Source organism: Lycium barbarum, chromosome 8, assembly GCF_019175385.1.
Source record: "Lycium barbarum isolate Lr01 chromosome 8, ASM1917538v2, whole genome shotgun sequence".
In the NCBI taxonomy this organism is placed as follows: Eukaryota; Viridiplantae; Streptophyta; class Magnoliopsida; order Solanales; family Solanaceae; genus Lycium; species Lycium barbarum.
In genome coordinates, this window is record NC_083344.1 from 13,227,020 (window position 1) to 13,245,450 (window position 18,431).

At 37.5% G+C, this 18,431-nt stretch overlaps 1 pseudogene; it reads left to right on the forward strand.

Moving 5' to 3' along the window:
• Nucleotides 1–4,817: 4,817 nt before the first annotated feature.
• Nucleotides 4,818–18,431, forward strand: part of LOC132607696 (E3 SUMO-protein ligase SIZ1-like) — a 37,511-nt pseudogene continuing 23,897 nt past the window's right edge.

Consider the following 18,431-nt stretch of genomic DNA (forward strand, 5'->3'; position numbering starts at 1 on the left):
AACCCATCTATTAAGTATTATCTCAAATTCCATCAACTCATTCTAGTATATGGCGGAAGCCGACAAGGCTTTATTTCAAATTTAAGTAATTTCTAGAAAAATTTCGGCAGAGTTTCCTTTGTTTTACGGACTATCCAATATACCCTGCACGCAGAAAATACCAACAAAAGCCACACAGGGCTAACCAAGCAAGATATAAACATATGCGGACCGGCCGCCTCGGCGTATAGGATCGCCCAAACAACATATGCGGACCGGCCGCCTCGGCGTATGGGATCACCCAAACGACATGTACATACATCCATACAGAAAGACCCTAACCCACAAACATGTCCACAGACCTCTAAACAGACCGACAGAATCATATGACGGGACAGGGCCCCGCCGTACCCATGAACGAATATATACAAATGCACTAATAAATATATATACCAAAAGTATAAGCTCCGGAAAGAGAGGAGCACTCCGAATAGCAGAAAGGGTGTCCTAAACAGGTGGATCACCAGGCTGTGCGTCTGTACCTGCGGGCATGAAACGCAGCCCCCGGAGAAGGGGGTCAGTACGAAATATGTACTGAGTATGCAAAGCAGAAGGTACAGAAATAAATCTGAATAATAATCGAATCAGATATATAGAAAATAATACATATCAAAATGTTTATTCCCAAAGTATAAATTATGCATAGGGCACTGGAAAATGTGGTCGCCCGCCTGTCGATGGCGCCACAACACAGCATAACACCAGAAAGTTTCAAATCTCCGAATCCCCGTCACACATCACAACACAGCATAACGCCAAACACAGCATAACGCCAAACATAAGTGGAACCCGGCCCTCGAGCAAGGAGCACGGTGAACCATAAACACAGCATAACACCGGAATATATCAAAAAGCGCACGACAACAGAACCGGCCCGGGAACCGGCGAACGATATCATAGTAGGCACGAGCGGAGTAGTGAGGAATCATATGCATAAAATCATTATTATAAATCCGAAGGATAAGTAAAATAGTCATATTTGAAATCGGAGTAATAATTATCACTTTTTGATTCAAAGTTGTCGAATTTACATAAAGGGCGTCGCGGGACCCACGGACGAGTATAGACCCGAACTGAGTCCGCCTATGAAAAACATACCCATTATACATCAAGCAAACTCCTATAAAAATTATTGGAGCGATCCGAGCCTCTATGCGAAAAATATGGCATTCAGAGATTACAAAATTCCTTAAAGCGAACATTTTCCATGCGAATTTCGGAAAGCGATTACTTCAAATACATCATGGTTCATATTTCATAAAAACATACATAAGAGTGCCAAAGAATATATATATATGGATCATAACATGCTCGGATCTCGAATTTGGAGTTCCCTTAAAGCTCCAATCTAGCCTATGTGAAACTAAGGCACGCCAAAAGAAGGAAGGTTGCTTTACATACCTCAAACGCTCTCCAATATGATCCAACTCCAGCTAAGTCCAAACTATGATTCGGGCTGCCCAAGGTCTACAAACAAGCCATAAAATGCCAAACATTAGCTAAAGACTTTTTGGGCATTAAATTCCAATTTCGCCCTTAACTCTACGGAAATTTGGGCGGCATTTCCCCTGTAAATAGGCTACCCCGAGAATTTAACTCGGCCATATCAATCAACAACAACAGCAACAACCAACCTAACAACATCAACAACTAATTCGGAAAGCAATACAACAACAATAGCTTTCTTTTTCCACTATTCAACAACTTACATAAATTCAATTCGACAACTTACCTTCAAGCCAAAATCGACGCTTATACATTCACATACTAACCCATGCCCCTACCAACAATATTTAAGGACATTCTAAGCAATTCATACAACATTTCCAATAATCCAAATTTTTCTCCAGCTACCCGAAACAGCCCCCCTAACCGAAACAGCCCCTCTAACTTTTTCTTCATTTACAAATTATGGTTTGTATTCACAATTCACCTTCTAACAATACTATCTCGTCCATATACCAATTACATTAAATATACAAAAGCCCCCAAATCAGTCCGCAACATCTACAACCTCAATTTGAACCAATGAACATTCATTTCCAGCATAAAATTCAAAGCGACGACGATTAAAACATTAAGCGATATTCATTCGCTCATTGTCATATAATGTGAACCATTTCAATCAACACTACACATACACATATATGGATGATTCCCAATTGTTCTTCACCTTACAATGATCATAATCAACTAACTAAACATTAATTCATAATTTCAATCACAACACAACAACACCCATCACACGCCCAACCCTCATACATATGGCATCCACTTCACCATTCTTTATTTCATGATTTTTAACCATAATAAGATACTACAACATGAATATAACCATCATAACACAAGAACAAGATCAAATCTTACCTTTTTATCTTCAACTTCCACAAGCCTAGGGTTTCCACAAGATGAGAAATAGTGGATTGATCGCTCCCACAATGCTTCCACGCTACTTAGGGACCTCAATATAGTTGATTTGTGCCAAAGAAATAATTTTTGGAAGGCTAGAATTGATCTTGATTTTTTTTTCAACTTGGCCGTGAGGTTGGGGGTTTTCTCCTTCAACTTTTAGATATTTTTTTTTTTTGTGGGAAGTGAGAAAGATGAATACATGGTCATCTTTTAACTAATATGAAGTGCATTGTTGTCCCCTTGGCCCACATTAAATGAGTTGGACCACTTAAAAGATGACACCAAATTGTGTGGGCACCACATGGAATTTGTGGATGACTTTCCACTTCTAATTTTATCACTTTTGGTCCCAAATTTTTCCTAATTGATCCATACCAATAAATTCATGCACAACTTATATCTCAAAATAAAATCGAAGGTCAAGAATCCCGACTTGTATCCCGAAATAATTTTGTCCCTAACTTATCGTAATTAATCCAGATTATTCCACTGTACAAAAATACGGGTTCTAACATAAAGCATGTGTGAGAGCCCAATCAAAAGCCACAACTATATCGGAGTGACGTAAGGTCGGTAGCCTCCAATTATATTATGGATCAATCACCATCGTTTATCCCACCTTGAAGGAACAAGGGTCATAAGGTGAGATTACCAACAATGAAGGAAATTAATAAATTGCAAAGTAAGCTCAATCACCTCATAATAATATAAAGCTCATGTACTTGGAAATCTCTATGAATAAAATCATCTCATAATATCATGAAATCCGTATGCCTTGGAGCTTTGATAAATAAATCCATCATAATCATCGTCATGGTTATCATAAAAAAATTATCCACCTTTAGCACCATAAAACTTTAAGAGTCATGAATCTCTAACATTCTTGGAAATGAGGATTTTTATGGAATTCATGCATGGGTTGGTAGGAAAAGAATCATGCCTTTAAAAGAAAGAGGAATAGCCTTAACATACCTGGAAGATAATTTCTCGACTTCCAACTTACTTCTTGTCTTGCAATTCACTTAAGATCATTCTTAGCCTCGTAATCTACATATACGACCGTTCATACTATTGTTAGGCTCATCGTCATAAGCTCATCTTAAACCCTTAACTTAAATCCATTTAGAATCTGCCGAAATTCAGGCAGCATCTCCCCTGTTTATATGCCTAGCCCGAAATCACAATCCAATGACCAACAACAACAACAACAATACCAACATCACAACAACATTATCAACACCCATAGGCTCCATAAAACATCTCACACAATGTTTTCCAAGTTTCTCAACTATCCAACTTGTTATACGACTATTTAATAACTTTATCTCCGTAAATAAACTTAAATTAATATTAGTAAGGAGAGATTCATACCTTATTCATGCTAGAGCAAAAATATCTTCAATATCTACTTTGAATCCAAGCCAATTCCCACGCAAGACAAAACTATAATCGCAACTGCACGTTGCCTGGACCTCGATTAATATTCCGTCACTTAAAATTACTCAAAATCCTCACTTTTATGAGGTAAATATTCTCTCTTTTTCTTGCTGATTTTTCTGGAATATTTGGGAGATTATTATGACCAAAAAGAGGGATTTTAACCCTTTTATAGGTGGGTAAAGTCGGTGGCACTGTATCAGTACTGTAGCAATTACTGTAGCGCACATTTCTGCTCTGTCAGCCTAACTTGTAACATCTATAATTCTCTGCTTTGATGTTGTATTGATGAGCGGTTTATTGCGTTGGAAACTAGACTCGACGAACTTATTTTTAGGCTTTTGAAACACCTTAAAACTTCCTATATACATGGAGATATACCCCTCCAAAGTTGACCCAAAATTCTGTCCTTAATTCTGCCAACTTGTTCCAAATTTTCGACAAACTTATTTTCGTTGATTTGCTTGGTCCTGGAATCTTCCCCAACTCCCCCTACATGATATTTATCATTTATTATACTTGATAATGGTCATGTTCTTGTGTTTCAAGATTGTCCTTCCCGGTTACGACTTACGAGATCGTAATTCATCCTTTACTTCATCGTTACGTACTTCCCATGGCTTGTACCTTCTAAAACTTCGTGGGACGTCTCCGATACTCCATTACTACGGTGAGGTACGTGGCATGCTCATGCTCTGAAAGTGTGGGGTGTAACATATGGTTGCATTTGTGGGGAGAGGGGGCCGGTAGGAGAATTGGCTTTAAAGAGCTTGCGCAAGTTTCTATTTGGCAGATTGAGTTATTGCCACTTCATATTTATATCCTTGTTGTAGGTCTGATATCTTTAAGCATGGGAATAAGATATTCAGGCCTTCTTAGAAGGGAGCTGTTCAGCTAATTTGGCTTCGTTAATTCATTACTGTTACTGGATGTCGTTAAGCTGTGTACACAAGATGTAGGTGCTAACCTGGGATTGCCAGTGTGGGAGTAAATCTTAAAGGGGAGGCTGGCGTTTATTGGACTCCTCAGAGCTGACGCTTCATTTTTTATGCATACAGATACTTAGGTGTTGCATCTTTTCTTACATAATAATAAATGCTTTGACCTTCACTAATGAAACAATCTATATGCAGGTTCTGGGTGATGATGGGAAACCCTTTATATCCTGCTAAGTTGGCCATCGTTAGTGTTCCTGTAGATAGGTGAGTTACTTGTATCCTATTAGTCTTGTGACGTGTTATGTCTAGAAATAGTTCTGCTGCTGTTGTTCCTTGTTGTTGGGTTTAAGTTACATTGTTTATGTAGTTAGTTTATGTTGTTAAACTCCTTAAAAGCAAGTTTTTTTTTTTTTTTGCCAAAAGCGCAAAAAAGGTGACAAGGTCGTGAAGCAAAAAGCAAGAAGTAACGCACATAGTTTTGGACAATTTAAAGTACGATTTGTATATGAATTTAGTATGATAATAATAAACTTTCAGTTAAATAACTAATCTCATCACCCGACATAGATATACAATAATGTCGATCTTTATCTTACTAATCAAAGTTGAGATTCAAAGAATTTTACCGCTTCTTGTTGTAATCACTTTCCACGTCATTGTTTGAAACACAAACTTGTGTGAAGTGCATGACTTTTCCCATGAAGTGATGACCCCTCGTTTCACATTGCTTGGTTGCTTTAATCGAACAAGCCATGATTTTTAATAACGCTGCATTGAACAGTGTCAACTAAGTCAGAGCAGAAGTTTTTAATGCCTGTTTTGGTGGTTATTAAGAATGGAGATTTTTGTTTCTTTTCCCTCGGATAGATGGGATAGGATGGGGTTTGGTTCTAGCAAAATAGGGTGCCATTCCATTTCTGACTCCTATTGTCTGATGCGGAAGAGACGTTAATTTGGTGTTGAGGGATAAATTATACTAATTAAGATAGAAAAGAAAAAAAGTGGGAAAATATATTTGATAAAAGGAATACTGTAAATAACAAAATTTTAACCTAAGTTTGCTTATTTGTACTATTTTTCCATGGCTCTTTTATTTTCATCAATTCTTGTCTGACTTTTTTGCCCTACTTTCTCTTGAGCCGAGAGTCTTTCGGAAACAGCCTCCCTACCTTCCAAGGTAGGGGTATGGTCTGCGTACACTCTACTCTCCCCAGATCCCACTTGTGTGAATACACTGGGTATGTTGTTGTTTAACCTAAGTTTGCTATGCACACCCCTAAATGGAGTGAATACACTCTTTGTGTAATTTCATCAAAAGATGGTGTAATTATTCCACATCAGAACAGTCATAGGACTGCCACAAACTTTAGGTGTGTAGTTGAAACTTCGGGACTAGTTGAGGGGGCTCATATGTATTATCCCTTTAAAGTATATGACTTTCTTTGCTTCGTCCCCCTTGCTATGCTGGTTTGTGATATGTATTTGTCTACTTTATTAAGTTGTAATCTAGAACATAGGAAGATTCATTTGTTGGATGGTGCTCCTATCACAAGAAATGCTGGTTTTTTGGAGTATGAGGATCAGCGCATCCAATTTTTGGCGTGAATTTGGATTGATTTCTTAGTTTTTTTTAAATAAGATTTACATATTTTGGGAACTGCAAAAAATACAATATTGATGTTTTGATTTTGCCTTTTTTTTAAACTGCTTGTTCTATTGTAAACATACTACATTGACGTTATATTATACAGTTTAAAAATTTTCAGCTCAAGCCCAATGCAAAGGATTGAGAAAACATTTCAACTCACTAGAGCTGACAGGGAGTTATTAGCAAAGCAGGAGTACGATGTTCAGGTTGTCGGTTGAGTAATGACTTGACCTTAAGTAGATATTTTTTTGATCAAGTCTTCTTTCACGAATATTCCAGCTGAACGCCTCTTTCACAGTACCCGACATCACCCAAGTCAACACCACTTATCATATATATTTGTCAACTTAAGATCACGAACTCTGAATCCAGTCAGATATTATCATATAAAACGAAACGGTTGGAGTAGTTATCAAATGAAACAATACCATCACATCAAATGAAATGGAGGGAGTAGTAATAAAAAAAACTAAAATAGTCTAAACCAAACAGGCCAAGAAGGAAGTAAATTGTTGCAGGGGAGGAAAGGTTAGACAACATTTTATTGAACCATGAACACCTGTGCAATCTCTAATTCTCAAGCATCAAGTTTAGCACCGTAAATTAGTTAGCGAAGACATCAAATATTATATGCCAGAAGATATCAGAAGGGCAAAAGGAAATACGAATAATGATTGAGCTAGCTAAATCACCTCCCAAATAGATTTCCAGCAGCAAGAGTAGTTCCTTGAACATAGTAATCGACATTCTCTGTTACCTCCTCCAAATTATTTGCAGTCTGCAGGACCTGCCAGAAGAAGATAACAAAATCAAGTTACAGGTGTCCCAACATAAGACTTCATTTCCAGCTATAAGCATAGATCGAAAAATAAAGCAATTTTTCTTCTCAGATATTTTACACTTGGAGCCATGCATAAGTGAAAAGAATACATTGTATCAGTCTCCAAACTAATAATCAAATATGCATGATATTCATCTTCTTCATATGCCACTCTTGAGGATTCGTTGGGATGGGTACGTGTATTCTTGTGGTAAACTGTCCAAATTCCCTTGCAACCCAATAAAGCTTCCTTCTAGAAATAAAATTTAGCATCAAAATTACTTTCTCCAGCTAGATTTGAGTACACTGTTCACTGTCAGGCAATGTCATGATATGCTGAATATCTAAGATTAATTAAATTATAAAACATCAGAAAATTTTCCATTAGTCTAGGTTAAGATACCAATAAGGTTGCCTATGTAAGAAAGCAGAGAAACACAGAAATTCCTGAACGCTTAGCACTTTTAGAAAGCTCATAAGTCATCTCATTGATAGCAAGATATGAACATTGAACACAAAAAAGCAAAGAGAACAATCGCATCATTCAATCGAAAAACTGTAGTACCATGAGAGAATAATCACATCATTCACCATGGTACAACACAGGATGCCCCTTAATACTTAATATATTTGCTTGATTAAAAAAAAAAGTATTGTCCTGTCTTTTTTATTTTATTTTATTAAAATCAGTCAAATATATTAAGGGCCATCCTGTGTTGTACCATGGTGAATGATGTGATTATTCTCTCATGGTACTACAGTTTTCCTGTTGAATGATGCGATTGTTCTCTTTGCTTTTCTGTGTTCAATGTTCATAGCTTGATATCAATGAGATGACTTATGAGCTTTCTAAAAGTGCTAAGCGTTCAGGAATTTATGTGTTTCTCTGCTTTCTTACTTACGCAACCTTGATTGGTATCTTAACTTGGACTAATGGAAAATGTTCTGATGTTTTATAACTTAATTAATCTTAGATATTCAGCATATCATGACATTGCTTGATAGTGAACAGTGTACTCAAATCTAGCTGGAGAAAGTAATTTTGATGCTAAATTTTATTTCTTGAAGGAAGCTTTACCGGGTTGCAAGGGAATTTGGACGGTTTACCGCAAGAATACACGTACCCATCTCAACAAATCCTCAAGTGTGGCAGATGAAGAAGATGAATATCATGCATATTTGATTATTAGTTTGGAGACTGGTACAATGGTATTCTTTTCACTTATGCATAACTCCAAGTGTTTATTTTTCTGTCTATGCTTTATAGCTGGAAATGAAGTCTTATGTTGGGACACCTGTAACTTGATTTTGTTATCTTCTTCTGGCAGGTCCTGCAGACTGCAAATAATTTGGAGGAGGTAACAGAGAATGTCGATTACTATGTTCAAGGAACTACTCTTGCTGCTGGAAATCTATTTGGGAGCTGATTTAGTTAGCTCAATCATTATTTTGTATTTCCTTTTGCCATTCTGATATCTTCTAGCATATAATAGTTGATGTCTTCCTTAACTAATTTGCGCTGCTAAACTTGATGCTTGGGAATTAGAGATTGCACAGTTGTTCATGATTCAATACCAAATGTGCAAAAATGTTGTCCAACCTTTCCTCCCCTGCAACAATTTACTTCCTTCTTGGCTTGTTTGTTTTAGACTATTTTGTTTTTTTTTATTACTACTCCCTCCATTTCATTTTATGTGACGGTATTGTTTCATTTGATAACTACTCCAACCGTTTCATTTTATATGATAATATTTGACTGGATTCAGAGTCTGTGATCTTAAGTTGATAAATATATATATGATAAGTTGTGTTGACTTGGGTGATGCCGGGTACTGTGAAAGAGGTGTTGTTCAGCTCGAATATTCGTAAAAGAAGACTTGATCAAAAAAAATATATTATGTTTGTTTTGTAAAATTTCAGGCTTGGTGTATGCTTCTGAACGACAAGGTATAATTTAGGATGCAGTGGCCTCAGTATGCTGATTTGCAGGTCAATGATATGCTCTATTCTGTCTTGCTTCATTTATATATTCTTGACCCGCATGGAATTAAGTGCTGAAAGTATATCTTTCTGCAGTCATTCGTTCTGGATCTGGCAATATATTATGTGTTAGATATGTTTCTTCTCTCCATTGCAAAGGCCCGGTCAGCCTTGATATAGAATATGCAGTTGTAGAACTCACAGGCACAAGCAAACTTGGAACAGTGTTTTTGACTTTTATTGTGTACCCTTCTCAGGTTAAATATATTTTCTGTCTTTGTTCTTGCTTGTTTTCTCCAAAAACAATTTCCATAAACATGATAAAAAACTGATTCACACTTCTCATTTTCGTTCAAGATTTTCTTGCCAGTTCGGAAATTTTTACTCCCTCTATTTCAATTTATGTGAACCTATTACTATTTGGGGAGTTTACGAGGTGCTTCTTTGATCATGTTTTCCTTACATTTTTTCTTAGTTATCCGAATTATGAATTATCATGACTTATAGTACTTTTTATGTAGTTTCTAAATATATAAATTTTATTTTTATAAACTTGAAAATCTATGTCAAAATTTAAGATCAAAGTTATAAAGTTTAACCCTAGTCCTCCAAAACGGTTCACATAAATTGAAACGGAGGGAGTATTATATTTGAACCAAAAGGAGTGCCAGTACGTTGCTTAAATAGACCTGGCTCCCAAATGTTGGGTGCAAATGGCAGAGATGATGGCCCAATAGTGAGTATTCATTTATGCACACCTTTTTATCTTCCTAGTATTTTTTTTTTTTTGGACAGGGTGGGGGGGGGGGGGGGGGGGTTAGTTGTACATATATGTGCTGCTCGTGATTTTCCTATGGCAAAACTGTCCGTGACTATACTTTAATATAGTTGTATTTCATGTTTGCTACTTGTCATTTCTTGGTTTTTGTATTGACATATATACATAACAACTTTTGTTTTCCTCGATGTTTCTCTGAAGTTTATGTTTTTGCTGTTTTGACAGATCACACTATGCTCCAGAGATGGAATTAACAAAATTTTGTTAACAGGATGTGATGTTCGTATCTTTTGCTTGGGAGTTAGACTTGTAAAGCACCGTACTTTCCAACAGGTAGTCAAATTTCTCCAGTTACAGATGTAACTTATTTGTTTCAAAAGCAATTGCATATTAAGTATTTCGGTGAAGCTTGTGATTTTATTTGGAACAATTATGTATATTATCACTTCATCTCATCATCTTTTCTCTTTTATAGTATTGCACCTTAACTGCTTATGTGTTTCTAAGAATTTGTGCACTATATCTGCCCTATTAATGAACAGTAAATGCTGTTACTTTGGGATGCCCAAAGACTAGACAGAGGGCTTCTGTTTCTCAGACATGTCTTGAAGTAGGCTCAGGCAACTGCATTGCTACTCGATTCTTGAGCAAAGTTCATCGGGGGGATGTGGAGTTTGGGTGTCACGACCCAGCCCCGTGGGCCGCGACTGGCACCCTATCTGGGTACCCAGACCAAATCGCATATTTATTTACCAAATCCGAGCATATTCCAAAAAAATTCATAAAAGTCATATCAAACTGAATCTTTATCAAATATGTCTTAAGCGGTCGCACAAATCAAAATGCCATATCAAATACAAACTGAGCGGCGGAATAGACATCGCCGGTCGAAAGTGCAAACATAAGCATAAGGGCCATTTAGGGCCATCAAAACAAACGGACCGCTTTAAGACTAGAGAACAAAATCAAACAAACATATATAGGACCCTCGCCCCACATATATGACTACAGGCCTCTACGAACTCAAAACAAAGACATATGGCGAGACAGGGCCCCGCCGTACCCAAATCGTCAAATATACAGAGCATATACATAGCAAAAGGAGTCTGTACCAAAAGTGGACTCCGGATCAGAAGGAGTACTCCAAAATAGCAGAAAGTGAAGCCTACAGTGGAGGATCACCAATGTCTGTACCTGCGGGCATGAAACGCAGCCCCCGAAGAAAGGGGGTCAGTACGAAATATGTACTGAGTATGTAAAGCACGGAGTACAGAAATATGGATCAAAACTGAAAGCAAATCAGATAACAAAGGGGAGTACAAATCGGGATGTCAAAATCCATATCAAAATCATATACGTATACATAATGCAAACGAAATCATGCAAACGCTTAGGAACGTGGTCGCCACTCCGACGCTGGCGCCACACACAGCATAACACCAGAAGGTTTCAAATCTCCGTATCTCCGAACACAAACACAAACATAGGTGAGCGTATCGCATCACGAGCCATATCACAGCATAGCTCCAAACGGAACCCGGCCCTATGGCGAAGCCTCGGGAACCGTAACACAGCATACGGCCGAATTATTGCAAGGCGCACGAATCATAACCGGCCCGGGAACCGGTGAACGAAGTCATAATAAGGCACGAGCGGAGTCGTGAGCAAACAAATGCAATTCATATTTCAAAATAGCCTTTCAAAACTTAGTAGTCTCATAAGTCATTTCATAGTACAAAATAATCGAATACTTAGTCGATACAAAGTTTCATTTCACAAAACGTTTCCAAAGTAGTACGTATAGCTCAACACGTAACTTAGCGTATCGTAATATTCAAAACACATCCCGTAGGAGGAAGTTCCAAAATCGAAGGTATCATTTCAAACTTTACTCAAAAGGACAGCCCAATAAGACAAATAGGGCGTCTCGGGGTTAGCGGGCCCACCTCGAGTCGAATTGAGGTGGCGAACATAATTTACGAACATTTAGGGGCCAAAAGTTCATACATAATCATTTCTAAGTTACCCGACCACATTTCGATAGGTTTCGGACGATTGGTGGCATTCTAGCCAAAATAGAGCCCTTAGGCTTCAATTGAATTGAATGAATAGTAACTTTTCTGTGGATCGGGTTTCGAGGAGCAGAAATGCTCCGGAAGTTCCAATATTCGCCTATCACACTAAGACATGCCAAACGAAGAAGTGGGAAGCTTTACATACCTTACAGACGTCTTACGCTCTCCCAAAAGTCAAGTCTCGTTTCGTCTGAAATCTGCAAATGGTCAAAGTTACCAATTGAGATTCTTAGGCTTAAAAATGCCATTAACTTCATTTTTGTCTACCGAAATTTCGGCAGCATTTCCCCTATAAATCTAACACACCCGAGACTTAGCTCGGCTCAAAATACATCAACAACAACAGCCCACACATCAACAACAACACAATTCATAATCAAACCACTCTAGTTTCAAAGTTCCACCTTATTACCTAAGTTGGCAACTTTTCATTCAAACTTCCAAAATTCCAAATCTATGCCCACATTATTGTATTCATTCACTCATTCAAGATTATTCAATCACATCCCAAATACATTCCAAACCATATACAAAATTGCCCAAAATCCATTACTTTCCATAATTCTTCAAAACATCGAAAATTCACGACGAACATTCTAACTTGCGTCGTTTCATTCCGAATTCATTAATATCAACTATAAATCATATTTAAAGTCTTTAGCACCCCAAATATACAATGATATACACAATTATACCAAAGGTATACACTTTCCGATAATGTCCGAAATCATTTTCCAACGCCAATTTAATTCATTAATCAATCATTTACGACATAAAGATCACAACAACACATTATACAAACTAAACAAGATCAATTCACACCACTTTCTTCTTCCTAGGCTCACGGCCAACATACAATATACACACACACCCACGGCTTTCTATATACACCAAAGTTACGGGATTCTCGTCTATTCCCAATCCTTAACACATTCATATCAATTCTATAACATTAGAGGGGCAAAATTCTTACCTTTTCTTGAATTTCCGACTTGTCGCAAACGAGGTTCTTGTGCCAAACTAATTATACCCCGTTGAAGAGGGCCTTGAGTACTTCACAACTATGTAGAAATTAAGACTTTTGGATCAACAACAAAGCTTGGGAGATTTTTTTCTCTCCTTTTTCTCAAGCTTGGCCGAGAGCTTCTTTGAGGTGCTTTCTTAATTTTTTTTTTTGTTTTGATCTTGATTCTTGATAATTCCAAAAGGCCTAAGTGATATATATCCAATATAGATCATGTGCATGGCACATGATCATTAAAAAAGGGCTTGGGCCTAGCCAATATGGCCGGCCACCCCACTAACTTTGGGCCTCATTTTGTGTTCTAATTTTTTTCTTGGCCCAATTCGATAAACGTCCCGTTTTGTAATTCCCGAAACTAATTTCCGAAATTCCAAATTTATCCTCGGCCTTCCCCGATGTCTTAACATTTATGATTCCATAACCAACATAGTCATATTCACCAAAATCAAAATATTTCCTTATAACACACAAATCGTAATTATTTCTCGATTTCCCGTTATACGAAAACACGGGACATAACATTGGGTATATGCAGTTGTAGTTGGGAAATTTTTTATTTTTGTTTTTTGTAAAAGCTATCTTCTATTATTACTTTTATCTAGCCTTGGCTGGTAGTGATGGCTTTACATCTAGGTTGACTAATAATAGACATGTACATGTGCCTCGGTCCTGTTGTATTGATCTTTTTATTGTGTCTGAATAAACTTTTGTTTTCTTTTTAGGTTTTCAATATGATTCCTAAAGAGGCTGATGGTGAGGTATTTGATGATGCTCTTGCTCGCGTTCGTTGTTACGTTAGTGGTGTAAATGCCACTGAAAATCCTGTAAGCAATTTCCGATATTGTAATCTTCGTTTTTCACTGCCCTTTTCAGGTATTATGTTTAATTATTGTATCATCTCTACTCCACTTTCGGTGTGGTGTTAGTCTTCTCTTCCATGTTTTCTTTCTCATTGCCGAAAGAAGAAAGTGATTGGTATTTAAAATTTGGCATTTTCAAATGAGTTTCACTATTTTCACCTTGGTAGCTACTAAGATGCTGCGTTTACATCACACATAAATAGACAGTTAAGCTGCATAAGTTGGTTTGGTTTGAAGTAGAGAGTTAAGCTGCAAAGTTATGCCGTTGCACAAAGTGGCAATAGCTTACTCCTAGAAGTCTCTTCATTTGCAATCAGAGCAATTGCATTGTACATTTTTTCAGCACGTTTAGGTTTCCATTTGATTGTTGAAACAAGCAACAATTGGGTTATTTCTTCAAAGCATAGACTCTTCTAGTTTTGAGGCATCAGCTTATGAAGTCAGATGATGGACAGCGAATTAGCAGAGGATGTAAATGGATATTGTTGTTTCTCCAGCACCCAAAACTTTGTCTTAGTGATTTGCGGGGTAGGCACACAACGCACATCACCCCCCCCCCCCCCCCCCCCCCCCGGGAAAAAAAAAGAGAGAGATATTGTTGATTCGCCACTAAATTCCACCTCCTCCTGCTATTATGTGGAAAGAAGAGAGAGATTGTTGACTTGCCACAAACTTTCACCTCCTCCTGCTAGTATGTAATAAGTTCCTTTTTAAGGGAGGATAGGAGTCTTAAATTTGAATAATTTGCTTCCATTGGATTTGATTTATTCTCCTTGATGGTTTCTTGCATGTTTAGCCTTGTGATGCAGCATGAATCACACTATGATTTTCACTTGTGCATCTATATACAGATGAGTGGTTCAAGAATGAAAGTTGCCGGAAGATTCAAACCTTGTGTACATATGGCTGCTTTGATCTTGAAGTCTTCGTTGAAATGAATCAAAGGTCGAGGAAGGCAAGTAACTAGGCCCCAAGTTTAAGTGTCTGTCAGTCTTAGATGAAAATCTCTGTTGTATCTGCTGTTATTTAGTAACAAATATTATTGATATGATGCAGTGGCAAATGCCCTATCTGTCTCAAGAACTACTCTCTGGAGCATGTCATTATAGATCCATATTTCAACCTGATCACTTCTCAGGTATGGGTAGTTATTTCTTGTGATCGTACACTGTTTTAATCTTGTTGTTTATTGCTCACTTCCCAGGTATGGCTAGTTTTGCTTGTGATCTTAACTATGTTAACCTCATAATTCCTTTTTGTGTTTCTTTTTTTGGCTTTTCTGGTGCAGCTGCAAACTTATGGAGAAGAAGTGACAGAAATTGAAGTGAAACCTAATGGTTCTTGGCATCCAAAGGCTTAGAAGGTGATCGAAGGAGTCTTGGGGATCTTGGACAGTGGCACTTACCTGATGGGACTCTCATTGATTCTGATATAGAGTCAAAACCGAAGCCTGGAACTCTTAAGCATGTTAAACAGGAAGGAGGCTCTGAAAGCCCCAGAGTCCGGAACCAAAATGACTCAAAAAAAAAAAAAAGACTTGAACCAAAATACCCCATAAAAAAGGCGGTACAAAAGTACCTTTAACGCGGCACGGTTAAGTCTTTTAACGCAGTATTTTACTGCGTTAAAGGAGCTCCTTTTTTTTTTTTTTTTTTTGTCTTTTTATTTTTGTTAAACTCTCTTTGTTTTACATTTCACACTTTTTTACGTACTTTAGCCATCATGCTTCGGGACTCCGGAACTTTAATATTTTATATAGAACCCAACTTATTTTTGTGCGATTAATAAGGTAGGCTCAACACATCAAGGATACCCAAAACTTCGGATTGTCATTTTAGTGGTTGAAAAGTGCTAGAAGTCCATTTTTATTTGAAGACTTATTGTCATTAGCTTTAAGTTATTTATGTTTTAGGGTTTAGATTTAAACGTGTTATTTTTTAGTCAAAATTGCATCATTCATACCAATCTCAAAATAATTAAATTGCATCATTAATAACAATATGAAAATACTTAAACTTGTTCATTAATAACAAACCCAAACTTGTTACAATACAATCATTAAAGAAAGAAAAATCTTAATCAATTCATGCCCTTGAGTTGATCTTCCGCCACCACCGCAAGATGTGCCACCATCACTAGATCTGCCACCACTACGAAAGTTTCTTCCGCCACGAGAGGACACTTTCAATGGCTTATTGAAATCTACATGGGGACTACCCGTGTCACACCCTGACGAGGAGTATGACGGGCTCCACCCCATGGGCCGGAGACCACCTGACTTAACAGTTACTTTGAACTTCATATACCATAATTCAAAGAACACCTGCACGCAGAAAAGGCCCAACATAGAAATATCCGATAATCCAACATATCTGTACATAAGCGAACCGCCAAGGTTGCCACAACATCACGAGTATCATAAAGCCGGCAAGGCTAACAGAAGAGTATCACAGACCAAGACAAGGCTAATGTGACCATACACAATATATACATACCCCACTATGTCTATGAGCCTCTAAGAGTGTATGTATGAACATATACTACACTAGCAGAAAAATACCAAAAGACAACAAGTCCGGAAAAGTGGCACTTGCTAATACCGCTGAAGCTGGAAAATCCTACTGCGGTCGCTCCTTAAAAACCCTGTCAGCGCCTGCAGCACGAAATGCAGTGTCCCGTGCAACGGGACGTCAGTACGGATAAAAGTACTGAGTATGTAAGGCTGGAATCAATAACATAAGTAGGATGGAGGTACAAGAGAATAGAAGTAACCTGCCTTCTGAGAACGTACAATATACAATGCATGAGTTTAAAATGATATGCAGGTATATGCTCATATATATGTATAAATAGTATCATCATCATAATGTACCCGGCCTTTTCAGGACTCGGTGTATAAGTACCCGACCCTTTCGGGACTCGGTGTATAAGTACCCGGCCCTTTCGGGACTCGGTGTGTAATACCAAATGATCAGTGGTTGCACAATAGGTGCCGTACCCGGCCGACTATAGCGAGGCTCGGTGTAGTAAAATAGTGCATACATATATATATATATATATATATATATATATATATATATATATATACCATGCATAATAAGCCAATGAAGTAACAACGACCTTTCAGAGTGACATAAGGTCGTAACCTCCGAATGAATTATGGAGTTCGTATCGAATCCAAAGAAATAACTTAAAGATGATAAATATGATAATATGGTAGAATCAATCAAGTAATTAAGGCAATAAGATTTGAAATACATAGCATAGGAATGGAGTGAATTTGTTATGGGACACTCATGTTCATGCTTTAGTTGGATTCGTGCCAAAGAAAGAGAGAAACGAACACCTTACGCACCTTATCCGTCAAGCCACCACTTAAAGAATCCCTTACTCCGATGCTTGCCCTTCACCCAAACCTATACATTGAGAAATACATTTTTAATTATACTTCCATCATATTTCCATCAACTTATAAGCATTACTCATTGAAGACTAATTTGGGTTACGAAAATTTGGGCAGCATCTCCCTTATATTATTCACTTCCTCCAAATACCAAAACAACTCCCAAACAATACCAAAAACATCAACAACAATATCATCAAGAGTCTATAAGACAAATATGTATATTTTCATCCAAAACTCTCTTCAAACTTCCATCCATAAGTCAACAACACCAACACAATAATTATAAATCTTATTCTCATAAATACTCCTAAATCAACATTAATAAAGCGAAATTCACACATTACCTTCACTAGAATAGGAAGATCTTCAATATCTACTTGAATCCGGGCCAACTCCAACACAAAATAAAATTATAATCGCGACTACACGCTGTCCGACCCTCGATTAATACTCTGTCACTCGAAATTTACTCAAAATCCTCACTTTTATGGTGTAGATATGCCCTAATATGCTTACTAAATTTTCTGGAATATTTGGGAAATTTTTGTGAAGAAAAAATGGGATTTTCCCCTTATATAGTGGGTTAGAGTCGGTTCGCACTGTAGCTGCGCGCCCTGCTCTGCCCGCCTAACTTGTAACGTTCATAATTCTCTACTCCGATGTCGTATCGACACACGATTTATTGTGTTGGAAACTAGGCTTCCCGAACTTCAATTTAGGCATTTATTTAACTTCAAAACTCCTCGTATACCATAAGATATTCCTTCCTCAAGTAGGGCCAAAATTACCCCTCATATTTCCTCCAAAATCCAACAAACTTAATTTCCTTGATCCACTTGCCCTCCAATCCCTCCGCAGCTTATTATATAAACTTAAACCCTCATAAACATAAGGTAGGCGCATCTAATCTCATATACCTCCTGAAGGGTAACTCGAATCTCGACATACAAAATTACAGGGTGTAACAACCCGTCACCGCAATGGTGAGAATGACTTTTAAGCAGGTTGTGGAGT